The 18,667-nt window shown below is 42.5% G+C and overlaps 1 protein-coding gene across 3 annotated transcripts in view; it reads right to left on the reverse strand.

The window, feature by feature from the left end:
* Positions 1 to 764, reverse strand: part of ZC3H11A (zinc finger CCCH-type containing 11A) — a 45,998-nt gene extending 45,234 nt beyond the window's left edge. For 2 of the 3 annotated variants that reach the window (XM_025277656.2, XM_025277652.3), the window contains exon 1: positions 583 to 764. The gene's annotated coding sequence lies outside the window, so the exon portion shown is untranslated. Of the gene's footprint in view, positions 1 to 2; positions 72 to 582 lie in introns of those variants that run through there. The other variant, XM_044943324.1, reaches the window with a different exon arrangement.
* Positions 765 to 18,667: the final 17,903 nt, after the last annotated feature.

Genomic DNA, 18,667 nt, shown 5'->3' on the forward strand with positions numbered 1-18,667 from the left:
ACCGGAATAAGGTCGGTGGCTTTCTGTGTGTGGAGTTTGAGAAAATCTCCCAAGTAGTGGGGCCCTAGAGAGGAATGAGAGTAGGTAAAATCAGCTCCTAGCACTCAATCCGATTTACGCAGCAGGGGTCCGCTAAACTAGGGAAACTCGTGCCCCCGAAGAAACCGATTTAGTGTCAGTTCTCCTCTGGAGGTAGGGTAACAAGTCGGTTTCCAGGGGCTGCTCCGGGATCCCAGTTTCGCCAACACCGGATGTGGGGGAGGGGAAGAAGGTTGGGAAAGGAGCAGGCGCCGTGGGGGTGGGGGAAGTGAGGCGGGGGCGGGGTGGGGGCAGGGTGGACGGGAACTGGAAGCGGGAACCTGGGGCTCCCAGCCCGCCCTGGCGACGGCGGCCGCTGGAAGGTGGAGGAGGGGGTCGTTACCGCAAGACCTAAGGACCCGCTCTGACTTTCCGGGCTAGGCCGCGACCCAGGGGCGAGGGGAGGCCGCGGCCACTCCCCTCGCCCTCTCCCCCACCTCCCCGGCCCCAAGCCACCCGGGAAGCAAAAAAACGGGTTTAGTTACCAGAGAACAGAAACTTTACCGAACCGTCGACACTATCCCCGACTCCCGCTTGCTGCCACGTCTTTCTTCTTTCTTAGCCGCTGCCGCCCGCCGTCTTCTCAGCAGCAACACCAGCAGAAATCCAAGACTGCCAGAGTCAAAGATGGCGCCCGGCTACAGGCTCAGCTCTAAGACCCTGCCAGTAAAAGTGCCAGCACGACGCAAGCCGCAAGGATTCTGGGAGATGTAGTTTCCTCTATGAGGCGATGCTTAAGATGGCTTCCCCGTTTGGGAGGGTCACGTGAGACGGGAGGCGCTAAGCCGCAGCATCCCTTATCTTTTAGAAGTTTTAGAAAGTTACAGGTTTCTTGAAACTGTCTTTTATTAAAAACAGATTTTTAAAATCAAATTGACATAATAAGCGAGAAAGCCGCGAGAGTTTTCTTTAACCCGACAGTAGGCACTCAGCTTATTCTCACCAGTGTGTTTGCTTAATGAATAAATCCAATCCTGTGTAAATTTGATTTAGAAATAAACGATTGTTTCCTTGCGATGTTGAAGAATTTGTGCGTTTATTTTTATTTGCAGAAGTGAAATGTGTTTGAAGGGAGTTTTATTTTTTAAAACAAATTTTCGTATTGGAAAAAACAATTCATGCTCATTAGAAAGTTGACGGTTAAAATATGAAAAGGAAATACATCCGTAGCTTACCCACTTAATTACTAATATTAGCCTGTATTTTCCCATTGGAATATCTTTACCTTTTTTCTTCTATTATAAAGGTATAATTTAAGTGAGTTTTTTTTTTTAAGGTAATAATAGGGAAATATGAAAGTATAAAGTTTAGATCTCTATTAATCTCATTCCTGAGAAATAATCTCTCATTAATTTATCCTGTATTCTAACTTTTTTGTATGCGAATACACTAATATAGTAGGAACCCAAGATCCCCCTAGGGTTATAGGCTCAACAGAACTTGCTTAGTATAACATTTTACCGAACTTGGATAAAAGATACAGTCCTGCTGCTAAGAAAGGATACCCTTTGATGGTAAAGCAGTTGAGACTCCAGGCACCTTTTATTTCCTCTTGGTCTTGTTCCTTCAGCTACCAGCTTAATGTGAAAGTCCCAGCCGGCCCAGGACTGGGCATGAATCAGGTCAGAAGGGTGTTGAGTCTCTTCCAACTTGGACGTTTATCTGCTTTCAAAGTGAGAAGCCACATTAGAATCCCAGCCCCCATCACTCCCTTACATGACAATCCTCTGATTGCCATGTCAACCAGCCCTACAAGCAGGTTCTTGGTAACCAGTTTCTGTTTGTGCCTCAACACCTAGGGTTTTTCAGTTTAATAGAAGGCTGAAGGGTTTTCCAGACTAGGGCTTTCAAGATGCATCCTGGTCTGATTAGTGTTGTTAGGTAGGTAGAATAGGGAAAAGGAGTCCAAAATGGCGGTGTCTAAAAGACAAGGAAGGTCAAAGGAAGGTCCGAGGACCAGAGTGAAGACTTCAGGCAGAACAAACAGAACAAACAGCACTCCTGGCTAAGCCCAATTTGCATAGGGCAGGCCCAGGTGGAAGAAAAAACATATAAAATGAGGAGCCAAAGCGCTTTCTCTGGGACTCTCTCTCCCGCGTGCATGCGCGAGCAGATGCACGTCCGCGCTCCCTCGCTCGCTCGCGCGCTCTCTCTCTCTCTCTCTCTTTCTTCCTCCCTCCCTCCCCACGCACTCCTCCACTCTCTTCTCTTCGAGTCTTGGATTCTCCTGTTATCTTGTAAATAAAATGCAGCTGTAACACTGATTTGCCTAAGAGCTGTAACACGGTTTGTCCAAGACCCGAGAGCTGTGATGTGCCGAGGGCTTTAATGTCCGTTGCTCCAAATCTTTGTTGTGACGAGACAAAGAACCGAGGAACATACACTCGCGTGACAGTGTGCTATTATATACAGTGTTAAAAAAGAAGCGGGAGCCCCCAAATGGGGTCCCTTATGCTAAGCACCACCAAGACCTAATACCTAAGGTAGTTTGGGCCTCTCCCAGGAGTGAGACATTTTAAACCAATCAGTCTGAAATGTCCTGGTCTGCACTAGTGAGGCAATCTGCTACTAAGATTCCACCCACCTTTCAGAGGAAAGGTAAACTTCCCCAAATAATCCACTTTAAACTTCCTTGTCCTACCCTCTTTCTGCCTGTAAAAAAGCTTCTATTTCCTCTTAGCAAAACTTCCATTTTGTACAACTCTGTCCTTCTATTTGTCTTCTGTCTGGTTCATGAATCGTTGAATAAAGTAAATTTCATCTTTAAACTTATTTAGTTCAAGTTTTGTTCTTTAACAATTGTTGTATTTCATCAAATCTAAGGTATCATTGATTATGTATTTTATTTTATAGAACTCTAAGAGAAAAAACTGCCAATTAAACTCTGATAGGCCATTGATCAGAGATGTTAAAATTTGATAGTATGTGTGCATATCTTAGAATGAATGAAATATAGTAATTTTAGGATAAGAACAGGCTACAACTATGCATATTGTTTTGCTACTTGCTTCCCCCACCCTCACCCCACCCCCCCTTTACAATATATCTTTATCTTTTAATGGTCATCAATTCTTAGAGGCCTACCATATTCTTTTTTAGCAGCTCTGGTAACACAGTAAGTCTCTTTTGCGGTAAACTGCCCCAGTTCCTTTTTGATGGAAATAATCATGATTATTTAGTCTCTCCCAAGGCGGGAAGGAAAAATAATGGAGTATTTGGGACACTGAAGGGGTCAGAAGTTAAAAGCTAGGGCAATTAGAAAGAGGGAGAACCAGTTAGGAGATCCTCTGAAGTCCAGGTGAGAAGCCCCCACCCAACTCCATATATACAAACAGAATTCTCAGGGGATGAATGTGGGCTTGCTCTTGGTTTGTTAAAAAGGGTTAAATTATCTAGACTAAAGGCACAATGCCAGATTTTCTCTACTCACACCCCACCCCCCTTGATTCTAAATGAAATTCAATTTTTAGATCTCTAGAGTCGGACACGACTGAGCGACTTCACTTTCACTTTTCACTCTTATGCATTGGAGAAGGAAATGGCAACCCACTTCAGTGTTCTTGCCTTGAGAATCCCAGGGACAGGGGAGCCTGGTGGGCTGCCGTCTATGGGGTCGCACAGAGTCGGACACAACTGAAGCGACTTAGCAGCAGCAGCAGCAAATAAAGACCTCTTTAGTAAATAATTGATGAAATATTTTACGGTGTCCAGTGTCAGAGCAAAGGTTTTGTAGCCTATCCCTCTGGGCTTCCCTGATAGCTCAGTTGGTAAAGGATCCGCCTGCAATGCAGGAGACCAGGGTTCGATTCCTGTGTTGGGAAGATCCCCTGGAGAAGGGATAGGCTACCCACTCCGGTATTCTTGGGCTTCCCTTGTGGCTCAGCTGGTAAAGAATCTGCCTGCAATGTGGGAGACCTGGGTTTGATCCCTGGGTTGGGAAGATCCCCTGGAGAAGGGAGAGGCTATGCGTTCCAGTATTCTGGCCTAGAGAATTCCATGAACAGTCCATGGGATTTGGACTGTTCAGAGTTGGACACGACTGTGAGAAAATTAGATTAAAAAGTGATTATTTGGGGCTTCCCTGGTGACTCAGTGGTAAAGAATCTGCCTTCCAATGCAGGAGGCACAGGTTCGATCCCTGATCCAGGAAGAGCCCACATACAGCAGAGTAACTAGTCATGTATACCACAACTATTGAGCCCATGCTCTAGAGCCCAGGAACCGTGGTTACTGAGCCCACGTACAGCAACTACTGAAGCCCTCACGCCCTATAGCGTGTGCTCCACAACAAGAAAAGACACTGCAATGAGAGTAGCCCCCCAATCGCCACAGCTAGAGAAACGCCCTCACGGCAATGAACACTCAGCACAGCCAAAAAAAGAATGAAATAAAAGTGAACATTTATTTAGACGAGGAACAATAAACTGCATATAAAAATGATCTTAAACCATATACACTACAAACTAAAAAAGTCATTTTTTAACCAATAAACTCTATAATCTTCTATAATAGATTTTTCTATATGTTTAGCTACATAGTCTTTGTCTTTTCATATGACAATTTTGTAATATCTTCTATAAAAAGTATCTTCTTTTTATTAAAAAAAAGTATAAAAATATCTTCTATAAAGAGTATAAAAGTAGACCGGTCTTCCCTCTGGCATTTTATTTTATTTTTTTGGCTGGCTGGGTCTTCCTTGCTGCACAGGGGCTTTCTCTAGTTGCCACGAGTGGGGGCTACTCTCTGTTGCCGTGCGCGGGCTTCTCACTGCGGTGGCTCCTCGTTGCGGAGCACGGGTTCTAGGCGCCGGCTGCAGTGGGTGCAGCACGCAGGCTCAGGAGTTGTGGCTCGCGGGCTCTGGAGCACGGGCTCAGTAATTGTGACGCTCGGACTTAGTTGCTCTACAGCATGTAGAATCTTTCCGGACCAGAAATCGACCTGTTCCCTGCATCAGCAGGAGGACTCTCATCTACTGTGCCACCAGGGAGCCCTCACGCTGGCATTTTTAATAAAAGTAGTTTTTATCCGTGATAGTTTAGAAAAGTCTATTTCATAACTTACTGGTGAAATTGGTGACAATTTTAGATTGTTGTCAAATTTAGGGAAACTTCTATCAAGTTTCTTACATATATAAGCAATAAAACTTTGTAGAGTTAATATTGAATTATTTAATATATTCTTGGCCAAGAGAGAAGAGTCCTTTTTGGTAGATATATTAGTTATCTATTGCTATATATGTTATCCCTAAATTTACTGACTTAAAACAACAAACATTTATCACCCCATGGCTTCTGTGGGTCAGGAATTCAGGAGCAGTTTAGCTGGGTGGTTCTGGCTCAGGTTTTCTCATAAAGTGGTGATCGATTTGTCAGCCATCTTTACAAGTCATCTGAAGACTTGACTGAGGCTAGAGGATCCATTTCAAAATTCTCTCATGTAACTCTTAACAGGGGACCTCAGTTTCTTACCATATGGACCACTCCACCAGGCAGTTCATCTTATGGGCTTCTGGCTCCTTCCTGAGAGAGAGAGAAAGAAGGTGAGAAAGAGGGAGACTGAGCCAGAAGGTGTAAGCTGCAGTGGGTTTCCTGACCTAGCCTTGGCAGTGACATGCCGCCACCTCTTGTGTATTCTATTGGTCAATACTGACATACTGTGGGAGGCGAGTGGGATATGAATAACAGGAGACAGAACTTATTATCTTGAATGCTTGCTATTGTATCATGTGTTAATGATAACTGAATCCTCCATTAGAAATTTTTCACATGTGATGATTGGAAGATTTTTCCAAAAATTAACTTCTGATTACATAACTTTCAAACCTGTCTCTCCTCCACAATCTACATGCCACTTATATCAAGATGTGACCTCTGGTCCTACAACTATGGGCCATAACGCCAAATGAGTCTACATAGCAGGTAATAGAGACATTCCTGAAAGCCATTTCTACATTTACATGTGTGGCAATGACTCTAAGTGAAAATGACTGTATACCACATAAATACAACTCAAAATATTTGTATCCCAACTCAACTTCCTCTTAGCAGATCCCAGAAATGTCTAACAGAGGGAAGGTATTGAAGAGAGAGTCTGAGTGAAAGGATACAGGGATCTTAATCATTGCTATGAGAATACTTTACTTATAGAATTTTATAATGACCGTATGAGCACATTGCTAAGGCCTTGCCCAGAGCCTTGAAAAGGGGTTGTGCAAGGAAGTGGTCCTGAAGGTTAAAGTTTGTTAACTTCATGGCAAATCCTCCTTTCTTGGCACAGTGTTAGGATGTGTTGACTGTGGCATCATACGATCAGGATTCAAATCATGGCCTGTTCCTCCCCTGAAGCTCTAATCAACTCTGTACGCTCTACAAGTTGGCAATAGCCCTCTGTTTGTATTTCCCACATTAGAGAATAAAGTGGGAGAGGAGCTACCATATAAGCAGTTCTGATCACCACTATCCATCATCCTTGCTCTTTTTCTTCCTGCCTTTGAGTCTCAACCATCTGACCTGAGTGAGGAAATAAGAATCAACAGTGTCTCCTAGCCTGAAGCCTTGATAAGAGTCACAAATATCTGCTAACTGCAACGGATAAATTTCAAACCTCTTGCTCTAGCTGCAAGACCAGAGCTGGTATCACTGAAATCAACCTTTCTAGGACTGCCTTCCCCTCTTCACTCTCAGTGCTTTCTTGTTTCCACGTACAGAATTCTTTCCTTGGAATTTATTTTTGAAATGGGATAACTGTAATTTTGTTGGGTGATGGGTTAGTTAAGAAAAGGCAGATTAGGTTCTCATTCCCATTTCAGTCAGTTTAGTTCAGTCGCTCAGTCGTGTCCGACTCTTTGTCACCCCATGAATTGCAGCACGCCAGGCCTCCCTATCCATCACCAACTCCCGGATTTCACTCAAACTCATGTCCATTGAGTCGGTGATGCCATCCATCCGTCTCATCCTCTGCCGTCCCCGTCTCCTCCTGCCCCCAATCCCTCCCAGCATCAGGGTCTTTTCCAATGAGTCAACTCTTTGCGTGAGGTGGCCAAAGTATTGGAGTTTCAGACTCAGCATCAGTCCGTTCAATGAACCCCCAAGACTGGTCTCCTTTAAGATGGACTGGTTGGACCTCCTTGCAGTCCAAGGGACTCTCAAGAGTCTTCTCCAGCACAACAGTTCAAAAGCATCAGTTCTTTGGCGCTCAGCTTACTTTACAGTCCAACTCTCACATCCATACATTACCACTGGAAAAACCATAGCCTTGCCTGTACAGACCTTTGTTGGCAAAGTAATGTCTCTACTTTTTAATGTGCTGTCTAAGTTGGTCATAACTTTCCTTCCAAGGAGTAAGTGTCTTTTAATTTCATGGCTGCAGTCACCATCTGCAGTGATTTTGGAGCCCCCCAAAAATAAAGTCTGACACTGTTTCCACTGTTTCCCCATCTATTTCCCATGAAGTGATGGGACCACATTTATCTTATACTAAATATTCTAAGTTTAGGTTGCTGTGCTAGGCATTGTGGGGAATCCCAAGTAGGCATAGAAGTTCCATGTGGAACTTTTCCAGGAAGCATGAGAAATGTAAGATGCTGCACTCAATATGCCAGCAAATTTGGAAAACTCAGCAGTGGCCACAGGACTGGAAAAGGTCCGTTTTCATTCCAATCCCAAAGAAAGGCAATGCCCAAAAATGCTCAAACTACAGCACAATTGCACTCATCTCACACGCTAGTAAAGTAATGCTCAAAATTCTCCAAGCCAGGCTTCAGCAATATGTGCACCGTGAACTTCCTGATGTTCAAGCTGGTTTTAGAAAAGGCAGAGGAACCAGAGATCAAATTACCAACATCCACTGGATCATGGAAAAAGCAAGAGAGTTCCAGAAAAACATCTACTTCTGCTTTATTGACTATGCCAAAGCCTTTGACTGTGTGGATCACAAGAAACTGTGGAAAATTCTGAAAGAGATGGGAATACCAGACCGCCTGATCTGCCTCTTGAGAAATTTGTATGCAGGTCAGGAAGCAACAGTTAGAACTGGACATGGAACAACAGACTGGTTCCAAATAGGACAAGGAGTACATCAAGGCTGTATATTGTCACCCTGTTTATTTAACTTATATGCAGAGTACATCATGAGAAACACTGGACTGGAAGAAACACAAGCTGGAATCAAGATTGCCAGGAGAAATATCAATAACCTCAGATATGCAGATGACACCACCCTTATGGCAGAAAGGGAAGAGGAACTCAAAAGCCTCTTGATGAAAGTGAAAGTGGAGCGTGAAAAAGTTGGCTTAAAGCTCAACATTCAGAAAACGAAGATCATGGCATCTGGTCCCATCACTTCATGGGAAATAGATGGGGAAACAGTGGAAACAGTGTCCGACTTTATTTTTTTGGGCTCCAAAATCACTGCAGATGGTGACTGCAGCCATGAAATTAAAAGACGCTTACTCCTTGAAAGGAAAGTTATGACCAACCTAGATAGCATATTCAAAGGCAGAGACATTACTTTGCCAATAAAGGTCCGTCTAGTCAAGGCTATGGTTTTTCCTGTGGTCATGTATGGATGTGAGAGTTGGACTGTGAAGAAGGCTGAGCGCCGAAGAATTGATGCCTTTGAACTGTGGTGCTGGAGAAGACTCTTGAGAGTCCCTTGGACTGCAAGGAGATCCAACCAGTCCATTCTGAAGGAGATCAGCCCTGGGATTTCTTTGGAAGGAATGATGCTAAAGCTGAAACTCCAGTACTTTGGCCATCTCATGCGAAGAGTTGACTCATTGGAAAAGACTCTGATGCTGGGAGGGATTGTGGGCAGGAGGAGAAGGGCATGACAGAGAATGAGATGGCTGGATGGCATCACTGACTCAATGGGCGTGAGTCTGGGTGAACTCCGGGAGTTGGTGATGGACAGGGAGGCCTGGCGTGCTGCGATTCATGGGGTCGCAAAGAGTCGGACACGACTGAGTGACTGAACTGAACTGAACTGTACACCAAGTGTCCGGCTACAGTTTAGACTTGGGTTTACAAACTCAAATGTTTACATGAGTCAGGCACAAGGGTGTATGAGAATGATGAGCCAGGTATAAAAATAAAACTTAAGAATGCACACCCTAGATGACGGGCCCACTTTACATTCAACTCCAGTCCAGACTTGCCAGGAGAGAAGGCCTGATTTTTCAAAAGAAGCCAGAAATTCAGATTTTTATGTGAAAACTTCTAATTACACTACTTAAAATGAAACAAACAAAAAATCACTTCGTGGCCTGGCTTGTCACTCTAGTTCTAGGAGAGTTAGAAAGGAAGAGGGGATCATTGAAAAGTGTAGTATTCCAGGAAAGACTTTCTGAAGGTATAAGCTGACCTTCAATTAGGACAGAGCAAGAGGTAAGTGAAGACATTGTTAGGGGGATCCCTGAAGGAGCTAGGAGAGAAATTCAGCTGGGGAAGTCTACAGATTATAGGGAAAGACAGCATTGTAAACATAGCAAGATTATGGAGGGCCTTGAATGTTGGGAAGACATTTCAATAATATTCCTTGGACCACAGGAATTCCTTGATAGCTTTGAAACAGGGACAACAAAGCAGAGGACATGATATTCACAGACTTGTGTTTCATAAAGCCTAAACTAGGGGTAATGTTCAACAGGAGTAATGGCCCTAAGAGTCAATGGAAGTATCAAGGAGTGGTCCCGTATTGATCTTACCCATGGCCACCTCTTGTCTCTTGTATTTAAAAAAAAATTATTGAACTATAGTTGATTTACAACATTGTTTTCATTTCTAGAGTACAGCAAAGAGTTCATTACACATATACATACGTACTCTTTTTCATGTTCTTCTCCACTGCAGTTTATTACAGGATGTTGAATATAGGTCCCTGTGCTGTGCAGTAGGATCTTGCTGTTTACCCATTTTTTACATGCTATGCTATGCTACGCTAAGTCACTTCAGTCGTGTCCGACTCTGTGCGACCCCAAAGACGGCAGCCCACCAGGCTCCGTCGTCCCTGGGATTCTCCAGGCAAGAATACTGGAGTGGGTTGCCATTTCCTTCTCCAGTGCATGAAAAGAGAAAAGCGAAAGTGAAGTCGCTCAGTCGTGTTCGACTCTTAGCGACTCCATGGACTGCAGCCCACCAGGCTCCTCCGTCCATGGGATCTTCCAGGCAAGAGTACTGGAGTAGGGTGCCATTGCCTTCTCCAATTTTGTACATAGTAGTCTGTATCTGCTAATCTGAAATTGCTAATTTACCCCTCCTCTACCCTCTTTTTTCTTTGGTAACCGTAAGCTTGTTTTTTATGTTTGTGAGTTTGTTTCTATTTTGTAAATAATTTCATTTGTGTCATATTTTAGATTCCATATATGAGTGATATCACACGGTATTTGTCTTTCTTTTTGTAACTTGTTTCACTTCAGTGTGATAATCTCTAGTTTCATCCATGTTGCTGCAAACGGTATTATTTCATTCTTTTTTACTGTTGAGTAGTATTCCAACACACACACACACACACACACACAATCTTTTTGATCCACTCGTCTGTCAATGGACATTTAAGATGTTTCCATGTCTTGGCTATTGCAAATAGTACTGCTATGAACATTGGGGTCCATGTACTTTTTCAAATTATAATTTTCTCCAGATATATGTCCAGCAGTGGGATTGCTGGATCATATGGCAATTCTATTTTGAGTTTTTTAATGACCCTGCATGCTGTTTTCCATAGTGGCTGCAACTTAAATTCCACCAACAGTGTAGAAGAGTTCCCTTTTCTCCACACCTTCACCAGCATTGGTTAGTTGTGGACTTTGTAATGATAGCCATTCTGACCAGTGTGATATGGTCTGACTGTAATTTCTGACTCACTGTAATTTTGATTTGCGCTTCTCCAATAATTAGAGATGTTAAGTATCTCCTAATGTGCCTATTGCTTCCCAGATGGTGCTAGTGGTAAAGAACCCACTTGCCAATGCCAGATACATAAGAGATACAGGTCCAATCCCTAGGTTGGGAAGGTCCCCTGGAGAGGGGCGTGGCAACTCACTCTGGTATTCTTGCCTGGAGAATCCCATGGACAGAGGAGCCTGGCAGGCTGTAGTCCCTAGGGTTGCAAAGAGTCGGACATAAGTGATGCAGTACGTACTAATGGGCCTATTGGTTGTTTATATGTCTTCTTTGGGTAAATGTCTGTTTTGGTCTTCTGCACACTTTTCAATTGGGTTGTTTGCTTTTTTGTTATTGAGTTGTATGAGTTGTTTGTATGTTTTGGGAATTAAGCCGTTATCACTTGCATCATTTGCAAACATTTTCTCCCAGTCTGTATGTTGTCTTTTTGTTTTGTTTATGGTTTCCCTTCTGTGCAAAACTTGCAAATTTGATTAGTTTCCATTTGTTTACTTTTGCTTTTATTTCTTTCCTTGGGAGACTGACCTAAGAAAACATTGATATGATTTATGTCAGAATGTTTTGCCTATGCTCTCTTCTAGGAGTTTTATGGTATCATGTCTTTAAGCCATTTTGGGTTTATTTTTTTGTATGGTGTGAGGGTATGTTCCCACTTCATTGATTCCCATGCAAATGTCCAACTTTGCAAACATCGCTTGGTGAAGAGACTGTCTTCTCTCCACTGTATACTCTTGCCTCCTCTGTAGAAGATTACTTGACTGTAGGTGTGGGGCTTTGTTGCTGGACTCTCATCCTATTCCTTTAATCCACATGTCTGTTTCTGTCAATACTGCACTGCTTTGATTACCGTCGCTCTGCAGTATTGTCTGAGGTCTCTGAGGTTTCTGCCTCCAGTTTTGTTCTTCTTCAGGATTGCTTTGGCACTTCTGGGTGTTTCTTGGTTCCATATAAATTTTATGATTATTGGTTCTAGTTCTGTGGAAAATGTCAAGGGTAATTTGACAGAGATCTCGCCTAATCTGTAGATTGCCTTCGGCAGAATGGCCCTTTAACAATATTAATTTTTCCAACCCAAGTTATGTCTTATATTTTTAATTTGTCCCTCTCTAAGTTGTTCCCCTCCAGTACTCTTGCCTGGAAACTCCCATGGATAGAGGACTTTGGTGGGCTACAGGCAGTCATGGGGTTGTGAAAGAGTTGGCAACTAAATAACAAGAGCAAGTTGTCCCCCAAAGCCTAATAATATACACATTCTATTTTCTGAAAAGTCTGGGGTGGGGGTGTAAGGGAACATTATGCTCAATTCCTTGCTTCCCTCTGAAACACCTGTTTTATCATTTTATCTTCAATGCCGAATTCCTTCAATCCTTTTTCTCCTCTCATATACTCTTCAATATACTTAATTTGGATTTATATCTGCATGGCTTCTCTGAAATTACTGTGATAGGGTCATTAGTTTTAAATTGAATGAATTTCTTTCAGTGTTTATTTTTCTTATTAGAAATCGGCATTTCATGAGTTTATTGTATATCAGGCACTGTACTAACAGTTTTGTATACATTATTCAATTTAATCACAAAGTTTTGCCAAGAGAACACACTGGTTATAGGAAACACCCACTTCCAACAACACAGGAGACAGCTCTACACATGGACATCACCAGATGGTCAACACCGAAATCAGATTGATTATATTCTTTGCAGCCAAAGATGGAGAAGGTCTATACAGTCAGCAAAAAAAAGACTGGGAGCTGACTGTGGTTCAGATCATGAACTCCTTATTCAAAATTCAGACTTAAATTGAAGAAAGTAGGGAAAACCATTAGGCCATTCAGGTATGACTTAAATCAAATTCCTTACAATTATACAGTGGAAGTGACAAATAGATTCAAGGGATTAGATCTGATAGAGTGCCTGAAGAACTATGGATGGAGATTCATGACATTGTACAGGAGGCAGTGATCAAGACCATCCCCAAGAAAAAGAAATGCAAAAAAAAAAAAAAAAAAAAGTTATTTGAGGAGGCCTAACAAATAGCTGAGAAAAGAAGAGAAGTGAAAGGCAAAGGAAAAGAGGAAAGATATACCCATTTGAATGCAGAGTTCCAAAGAATAGCAAGGACAGACAAGAAAGCCTTCCTCAATGATCAATGCAAAGAAATAGAGGAAAACAATAGAATGGGAAATACTGGAGATCTCTTCAAGAAAATTAGAGATACCAAAGGAACATTTCATGCAAAGATGGGCACAATAAAAGACAGAAATGGTAGGGACCTAACAGAAGCAGAAGATATTAAGAAGAGGTGGCAAGAATACACAGAAGAACTATACAAAAGATATTGATGACTTCAGTTCAGTTCAGTTCAGTTCAGTCGCTCAGTCGTGTCAGACTCTTTGTGACCCCATGAATCGCAGCACGCCAGGCCTCCCTGTCCAACACCAACTCCTGGAGTTCACTCAGACTCACGTCCATCGAGTCAGTGATGCCATCCAGCCATCTCATCCTCTGTCATCCCCTTCTCCTCCTGCCCCCAATCCCTCCCAGCATCAGGTCTTTTCCAATGAGTCAACTCTTCGCATGAGGTGGCCAAAGTACTGGAGCTTCAGCTTTAGCATCATTCCTTCCAAAGAAATCCCAGGGCTGATCTCCTTCAGAATGGACTGGTTAGATCTCCTTGCAGTCCAAGGGACTCTCAAGAGTCTTTTCCAATACCACAGTTCAAAAGCATCAATTCTTCAGCGCTCAGCTTTCTTCAGTCCAAATCTCACATCCATACATGACCACAGGACAAACCATAGCCTTGACTAAACGGAACTTTGTTGGCAAAGTAATGTCTCTGCCTTTGAATATGCTATCTAGGTTGGTCATAACTTTCCTTTCAAGGAGTAAGCGTCTTTTAATTTCATGGCTGCAGTCACCATCTGCAGTGATTTTGGAGCCCAAAAAAATAAAGTCTGACACTGTTTCCACTGTTTCCCCATCTATTTCCCATGAAGTGATGGGACCAGATGCCATGATCTTCGTTTTCTGAATGTTGAGTTTTAAGCCAACTTTTTCACTCTCTTTCATTTTCATCAAGAGGCTTTTGAGTTCCTCTTCCCTTTCTGCCATAAGGGTGGTGTCATCTGCATATCTGAGGTTATTGATATTTCTCCTGGCAATCTTGATTCCAGCTTGTGCTTCTTCCAGCCCAGCGTTTCTCATGATGTACTCTGCATATAAGTTAAATAAGCAGGGTGACAATATACAGCCTTGATGTACTCCTTTTCCTATTTGGAACCAGTTTGTTGTTCCATGTCCAGTTCTAACTGTTGCTTCCTGACCTGCATACAGATTTCTCAAGAGGCAGATCAGGTGGTCTGATATTCCCATCTCTTTCAGAATTTTCCACAGTTTCTTGTGATCCACACAGTCAAAGGCTTTGGCATAGTCAATAAAACAGAAGTAGATGTTTTTCTGGAACTCTCTTGCTTTTTCTATGATCCAGCAGATGTTGGTAATTTGATCTCTGGTTCCTCTGCATTTTCTAAAATCAGCTTGAACATCAGGAAGTTCGCGGTTCACATATTGCTGAAGCCTGGCTTGGAGAATGTTGAGCATTACTTTACTAGCATGTGAGATGAGTGCAATTGTGCAGTAGTTTGAGCATTCTTTGGCATTGTCTTTCTTTGGGATTGGAATGAAAACGGACCTTTTCCAGTCCTGTGGCTACTGCTGAGTTTTCCAAATTTGCTCACATATTGAGTGCAGCACTTTCACAGCATCATCTTTCAGGATTTGAAATAGCTCAACTGGAATTCCATCACCTCCACTAGCTTTGTTCGTAGTGATGCTTTCTAAGGCCCACTTGACTTCACATTCCAGGATGTCTGGCCCTAGGTCAGTGATCACACCATTGTGATTATCTAGGTCGTGAAGATCTTTTTCATACAGTTCTTCTGTGTATTCTTGCCACTGTGACTTGGATAGCCACAATAGTGGTTGTATAGAATGAGACATCCTGGAATGAGAAGTCAAGTGGGCCTTAGGATGAATCACTACAAAGCTAGTGGGGGTGATGGAATTCCAGCTGAGCTATTGGAAATCCTAAAAGTTAATGCTATTAAAGCACCACACTCAATATGTCAGCAAATTTGGAAAACTCAGCAGTGGCCACAGGACTGGAAAAAGTCAGTTTTCATTCCAGTCCCAAAGAAGGGCAATGTCAAAGAATTTCAAACTGCCGCACAATTGCACTCATTTCACACGCTAGCAAAGTCATACTCAAAATACTTCAAGATAGGCTTCAACAGTGTGTGAACTAAGAACTTCCAGATGTACAAGCTGGATTTAGAAGAGGCAGAGGATCCAGAGATAAAATTGCCAACATCTGTTTATAGAAAAAGCAAGATTTATATTCTAGAAGAAGCAAGATTTGATTATAGAAAAAGCAAGAGAATTCCAGAAAAGCATCTACTTCAATTTCATTGACCAAAGCTTTTGACTATGTGGATCATGACAAACTCTGGAAAATTCTGAAAGAGACGGGAACACCAGACCACCTGACCTGCCTCCTGGGAAACCTGTGTGCAGGTCAGGAAGCAACAGTTAGAACCAGACATGGAACAATGGACTGGTTCAAAATTGGAAAAGGAGTGCATCAAGGCTGTATATTGTCATCCTGCTTATTTAACTTATATGCAGAGTACATCATGTGAAATGCCAGGTTGGACGAAGCACAAACTGGAATCGAGATTGCAGGGAGAAATATCAATAACCTCAGATATGCAGATGACACCACCCTAATTGCAGAAAGTGAAAAGGAACTAGCCTCTTGATGAAGGTGAAAGAGGAGAGTGAAAAAGCTGGCTCAAAACTCAACATTCAGAAAACTAAGATCATGGCATCCAGTTCCATCACTTCATAGCAAATAGATGGGGAAACAATGGAAACAGTGACAGACTTTATTTTTGGGGGCTCCAAAATCACTGTGGACAGTGACTGCAGCCATGAAATTAAAAAACACTTGCTCCTTGGAAGAAAAGCTATGACAAACCTAGACAGCATATTAAAAAGCAGAGACATTACTTTGCCAACAAAGGTCCATGTTAGTCAATGCTATGGTTTTTCCAGTGTTCAAGTATAGATGTGAGAGTTGGACCATAAAGAAAGCTGAGCACTGAAGAATTGATGCTTTCAAACTGTATTGTTGGAGAAGACCTTTCAGAGTCCCTTGGACTGCAAGGAGATCAAACCACTCAATCCTAAAGGAAATCAACCCCAAATATTCATTGGAAGGACTGATGCTGAAGCTGAAACTCCAATACTTTGGCCACCTGATGGGAAGAACTGACTCACTGGAAAAGACCCTGATGATGGGAAAGATTGACGGCAGGAGGAGAAGGGGATGACAGAAGATGAAATGGTTGGATGGAATCACCAACTCAATGAACTAAGTGAGTTTGAACAAACTCTGGGTGATGGTGAAGACAGGGAAATCTGGCGTGCTGCAGTCCATGGGGTCTCAAAGAGTCAGACACAAATAAGCGCCTGAACAACAAAAACAAATGACTCTATTAGGTAAGTAATATTATTCATCTTTTTTTGCAAATGCTTATAAAGTTTGGTGTGTGTCCAAGGTGTCATTGCTGGTAATTGGGAAAGCTAGGATTTATATCTGGGTCTGTCCAACTCCTAATCATGATGCAATCATTTGGCCTCACTCACCATTTTCTCTTTCTTTAAACTCCTCCTGCCCTGGTTTAAAGGACAAAATCTTATCTCAATTTCCTTCCAAATTCTCTGGCTGCCTGGTTTCTAGTTCCTTTGTAGGTTTCTTCGCTATCTCTCGTTTAGTTGATATTCTGTAGGATTCAGTCCTCAACTCCCATCTTTCCTCACTCTGTATTGTCTCCATGTGTTATTTCATTCATTTCCTTGGCTTTGACTATGAATTAATTGGATGTGGTGACTCCAAGATCTGTATCTCTGACCCAGATCTCTCTCTAATTGGCTTTAGGAATCTTTGATTAGATGTTACAGAGGTGCTTTAAATGCCAAACAAAAACTGAAATCATCTTCTTGTCTCCAACATCTATTCTTCCTCCTGAAGTCTTTGTGTTAGTGGATGGTGCCACTCCCCATCCACCCGGTTACTGAAGTCAGAAATTTGGAAATCAATGAAGACTTTTCTCTTTTCTCACCTCCCATATTCAAATACTTAGGAAATCCTATCAACTTAACCTCCTAAATCTCTCTCTCTCTCTTTTAAAATTTGGTTGCGTTGGCTCTTGATTGCTGGGCACAGGCTCTTTGTTTCCATGTGTGAGCTTCTCTTTAGTTGTGGAACTCAGGCTCAATAATTGCCTGCGGCATGTGGGATCTTAGTTCCCCAACCAGGGATGGAATCTGCCTCCCCTACATTGGAAGGTGGATTCTTAACCACTGGACCACCAAGAAAATCCCTTAATTATCTCTTAAAATTTTTTTTTAAAATTTATTTAGCTATGTTGGGTCTTAGTTTTGGCACATGGGCTTTCCCCATGGAACGTGGAATCTTAGTAACCCAACCTGGGATCGAACCCACATCCCCTGCATTGGAAGGCGGATTCTTAACCACTGGGCCACCAGAGAAGTTCCCCTTAAATATCTCTTGAATCTTCCTTTTTCTTTTCCATTCCCATTGCTTCTGCTTAGTTTGAGCCTTTGTCACTTACTGCTCATTTTCCAGATTGCTGCCACAGCCTCTTTATTGCTTTTACTACCTCTCCGTCTTTCCCTCTTTTTAGTCTCCCTTCCAAACAGAATCTCTCCTCACCACAGAATTTCTCTTTCCAAATTGCAACTATAATCTAAATAACACACACATACACACTTGCTTAAGGACAGAAAATTCTCTGGAGGAAGGTATTTATGGTGGTTAATTGAAGAGAAAGGAGCTGGATGCCCTGAGATGGAATGGAGACATTTTTGTGTGTGTGTGTGTGTACTGATTCAAATGTTATTTTACTATACATATGTGTCACTTTTATTATACAAAAACTGTTTTTAAAAAATGACTTCTGTATACTTTGACCCAGAAATTCCACATCTAGTTTATCCTGTACTTACATGTGGGCAAAGGTGACAAATGTACCTAGACACGATATAACCTGCATGTGTGGTCAGTCACTCAGTCATGTCCAACTGACTCTTTGCGACCCCATAGACTGTAGCCTGCCAAGCATGTTACAGGCCTGAGTGGACCTTGAGCTCTTGTTGAGAATTCAAGGTTCCTGCCCCAGTGCATGTGTTTGCTTTTGGGGTTTGATTGTTGTGGTTGGTGGATTCTGGTGTAAACACTTGTATCTTTCTGCAGCCAAGAATTTATTTAGAAACTAATCCACAAAACAAAGGGAGCAGGAACTTTGAGCCCACTGAAATTTAAGGTTACAAAAACATGATTGATGAATGGGGAAGGCCCAACCAAAGTAAGGTTTCAGGAAAGGACAATCAGGTTCCTAAAATCCCTACAATGTAAAATGGACTTGGGGCCAGTGACGTCAATTCAAAGACCAAAAAGGGAGCCTCTTTGACAGTGTATTGAGTGGAGGTGACTCTGGAGGAGTTATATGCATGTGAGTTGAATGAACTTACTTGGAGGAGCTTCCTAAGTGGCTCAGTAGTAAAGAATCTGCCTGCCAGGTAGGAAACGCAGGTTTGATCCCTGGG

The sequence above is a fragment of the Bubalus bubalis genome, chromosome 5 (assembly GCF_019923935.1).
Source record: "Bubalus bubalis isolate 160015118507 breed Murrah chromosome 5, NDDB_SH_1, whole genome shotgun sequence".
NCBI lineage: Eukaryota > Metazoa > Chordata > Mammalia > Artiodactyla > Bovidae > Bubalus > Bubalus bubalis.